The sequence below is a fragment of the Pan troglodytes genome, chromosome 8 (assembly GCF_028858775.2).
Source record: "Pan troglodytes isolate AG18354 chromosome 8, NHGRI_mPanTro3-v2.0_pri, whole genome shotgun sequence".
Lineage (NCBI taxonomy): Eukaryota > Metazoa > Chordata > Mammalia > Primates > Hominidae > Pan > Pan troglodytes.
In genome coordinates this window covers 61,422,990-61,427,067 of record NC_072406.2, presented here as the reverse complement: position 1 = coordinate 61,427,067, position 4,078 = coordinate 61,422,990, and the positions used below count along the sequence as shown (strand labels likewise).

Below are 4,078 nucleotides of genomic sequence, written 5' to 3'. Positions count from 1 at the left end.
TAAAACATTTAATCAAGCATTACTTTGTGTGCACCTATACTCTTAGCTACTGGGGAGGCTGAGGTGGGAGGATGGCTAGTACCAAAGAGGTAGAGGCTGCAGTGAGCTATGATTGCCACACTGCACTCCAGCCTGGGTGACAGAGCAAGACCCTCTCTCTAAAAAAAACAAACAAAATATTACCTTAGTAAGAAGTGACTTTGGGGACCTCCTCAGTTCACACTTGCAGTCTGCAAGCCATATTGTAAGAACCCCAGATCTTAACTTCTTAATCCTTCGTTCTTCAGAATTAAATTAGCTTTAATTTTAAGAGCACTTTATAATAGATGATGGCCCAGCCAACTCAAGGCAATTAAATTACATCATTCTTTTTGAGATGTGTCCTCATTGTTTACCAAGGGTGAAAGCTATGAGAGGAAGATCTTGAGAGAGAACCAGGGTGGGAACTCAGTTGACAGAGGGTAAAGATGATGAGTCTGGGGACGGAAACAAGATGGCATCAACAGGACCATACAAGAAGAAGTGGAAGTTGAAGAGAATGAAGGAAAGATGAAGTTCAATAAGGCAGATAGAGGTGGGAAGAGAGAAGTGGCAGGTGTTAAGAATAACATGTAATGCTTTGACCTGAAATGTGACATCACAATGGGGTCCTGGAAGGGGGATTGTGGGGGAAAACGAGGGTCATGTCAAAGATGGTGGAGTCCTGACAGACCTTTCATGAGAGTTTCTGTGGTGCTCAGTAATGGGTTAAATTGTGTCCTCCCAAAATTCGTATGTTGAGGGCTGGGCATGGTGGCTCACACCTGTAATCCCAGCACTCTGGGAGGCCGAGGTGGGCGGATCACTTGAGGTCAGGAGTTCGAGACTAGCCTGGCCAACATGGCGAAACCCCATCTCTACTAAAAATACAAAAATTAGCTGGGCATGGTGATGGGTGCCTGTAGTCCCAGCTACTTGGGAGGCTGAGGTGGGAGAATCACTTGAACCTGGGAGGCGGAGGTTGCAGTGAGCTGAGATCATGCCACTGCACTCCTGCTTGGGTGACAGAGCGAAACTCTGTCTCAAAAAATCATATGTTGAATCCTAATCCCTAGCACCTCAAAATGTGACTGTATTTGGAGTTAAGGCTTTTAAAGAGGTAAATTCATATGGGAGTGCCTAATCCAATATGACCAGAGTCTTTACAAGAAGAGGAGATTAGGACCCAGGCACACACAGAGGGAAGACTGCATGAAGACACAAGGAGAAGATGGCATCTGTGAGTGGAAAAAAGAAGCTCAGAAGAAACCAACCCAGTGACACCTTGATCTCCGACTGTGTCACAGAACTGTGAGACAATACATTTTTTATAGTTTAAGACACCTGGCCTGTGGATTACGGCAACCTGAAAAAATGAATATAGATTCTGAAGAGCAGGAGACAGAGACAGGAAGACAGCAGCCACAAAGGCTCAGGGAGGTCCACATTTCAGGTAGGGAGGCTTCCCAGGTGGGGTCCTTAGGGGCACAAGCACGTGGTGAGCACTCTGTCCGCATTTGTTGATGTAAATGCTGGTAATAGCAGAAATACATTTGGGAGCAAGCAACTCACTTTTGGTGAACACAGGGTGGTCTCTGGCCTGAGCACAGAGGGTGATGTGGGCACATGTCAGAAGGTTTTGCAGAAAGAGTCAGGCGTGTGGGGATGTGGTGCTACTTTCAGCCTCAAATGCTTCCCTCCCTGTGACCAGAAGGTCCCACAGAAAAATGAGCTGGGCACAGGGACAAAGAGGATGTGCTGAGCTGTAGAAAAGACAGAGTAAAGAGATTCATGAAAATGTCAGGTCTACAGCCCACAGCCTGGGTACCAGAAGCCAGAGCTCATGTGTGCACGTGTGTGCATACATTTGTGTGTGTGTGTGTGTGTGTGTGTGTTACCTGCTGCTCTGCACTGGGCCATGCTAACACCTAGCTTGGGCCAAGCACAAGGACCCTGTGAAGAGGCTCACAAATGACTCCTGACTCCTGAGGATTTATGTACCATCTGCTGCTGGACTTACTGCAGTCCCTCCAAGCACACCCTCAAGGACTACTGAGCTGGGGTGCCATCAGTCTTGGGAAAAGAGAGAGAGAATTCCCTAAAGCAATGTTTGGCAAACTTGACTACTATTCTTTTCAAAGGCCAAGAAACATTCCTATGGAGCCTGCCTTGACTTCAGTTATTGCTGTGGAAAAAAAGCAGCACAAACACAAGCAGCTAAGCTTATAGTTGCTTTACAAGTGCAAAACAAAAACCAAATGTGTAAATTAAACACAATTGCAAACAGCAATAAAACTCAAACTAACAACATTAGTTTAATGTGACTATGGGTGTTTGTGAAACCGATTTGCCTCTTCTGTGAGTATGGAACTGAATGCCATTCAGATTCTCCTGATGGGTGATGGGCTCTCATGCCAAGGGCTGGGAAGTGAGTCAGAGCCTTACAGGAGTCGCATGCTGATAGAGCTTGATGCCTTTACCTCCATAGGAGTCAAACTGCCACGTGTGTCAGACTAGCTCATCCTAGACTTTGGTTACAATCCAATGCTTCTCTAACACTTTTAGTCTAGACTTGCTCCAAGCTGGGAGTCTTTGTGTCTCTGTAGAGGACTTACAGAGGTCTTATTCCCTTATTTCTAAGTTATTAAGAATACAGAATGGGAATTTCCCTGAAGCCTAAGTCTTCTGCTTGGATTCACAAAACATCAGAACTGCATTTACTGTAACATCTTTGACATGGGGAGGAAGCAATTTATAATTAATAGTACCTTACAATAGATGAAATAATGTAATATGTATGATACTGATCAATAATTACATGATGCCTATGAGCAGCATATATATAAAAACACTGAGATATCATAAAAGTAATAAACAAGTTTTAGTTTTAAGTTTTACTTCGAAAAAAATGAAAACTTACAGAAGTTGCAAGAATAGTACAATGAATTCCATATGCTCTTTATCTAGATCTACTGACTTTCCCATTTGCCTCTCTCTCCCTGTGTCTCTGTCTCTCTTTCCATATATATATTATACAATACATATTATAGATAAACTTGTTATTTTTGCTGAACCATTTAAGAGTAATTTACAGTCATTCTATTAACACCAGATACTTCAGTGTGGATCGCCTAAGAACAAGTGTAAAGGCATTCTCTTTCATAATCATGCTCAGGAAATGTATGTAGTATACAATATAGTCCATTTGCCAGTCATACCAATAATGTCCTTTTTAGCATTTTTTTCCTGATCCCACATCAAGGATCTAGGATCATACGTTTCACTTAGTTGATAAGTCTTTTTAACCTCTTTTACTCTGAACAGTTCTTCAGTCTGTCTTTTGCTCACTGAATGTTCAATAAAAGTAGAAGGCATGGACTGAGATTTTTAGTCTTATACATCAGTGGTCAGTTCTAAGATGTTTTCTTTGTGGTCAGTTTTATAGACATCTGTTTGGTTCCTAGTCCCTCCCTCATTTCAATCACCTCCATCTGGAGCCTTCTAGGAATCTGGGGCCATGTCTTTCCATTTCCTGGGAGCTGGTCCAGGTTGCTGCATCCAGCCGGCCTGCAGAGCCCTTGGCATCAGCTCACAATCACGCCCCTCTATTGGGGTCACCAATGAGGTTGGTTAGAAGCTATTTCTATCTAGACATCCTGTCAGGCCTATAGCTTCACATTTCTGTACATTTCGGGAAAAACAGTGCAGTCCGTACTCCTTCCCCAGTTGTGCAGGGAGAAGACGGTGCTGCAGGTTTCATGTAAACTCTGCCCCAGGGGCCTTAGGCATATCTTTCTGATTGGATGGCTGCATTGTCTGTAACCACGATCTCTCCTCTTTCTTATCCTTTCCCTGCTCTCTCAGTCACAGCTGATAACTGCTTTTCTCTAGAGTGAACTCTCTTTTAGTGGCAATTCAAGCATGTAGCTGACTGCTTTTAGCTGTAAAATGCCTGTGAACAATAGGGAGGAGCAAATATTCAAAATTACTTTTAGAAACCTAGACTGAAAAAGTAACACTTGGAAATCTGCTAAACACCTTAGAAGAGGGGTGTTTCGTT

At 43.4% G+C, this 4,078-nt stretch overlaps 1 long non-coding RNA gene across 1 annotated transcript; it reads left to right on the top strand.

Annotated features, from left to right (window-relative positions):
• Positions 1 to 243: 243 nt before the first annotated feature.
• LOC134807166 (uncharacterized) lies at positions 244 to 2,331 on the top strand. The gene is made up of 2 exons (XR_010146872.1): positions 244 to 1,258; positions 1,353 to 2,331. It is a non-coding gene; the product is annotated as an uncharacterized LOC134807166 (long non-coding RNA).
• The last annotated feature ends 1,747 nt before the right edge of the window (positions 2,332 to 4,078 follow it).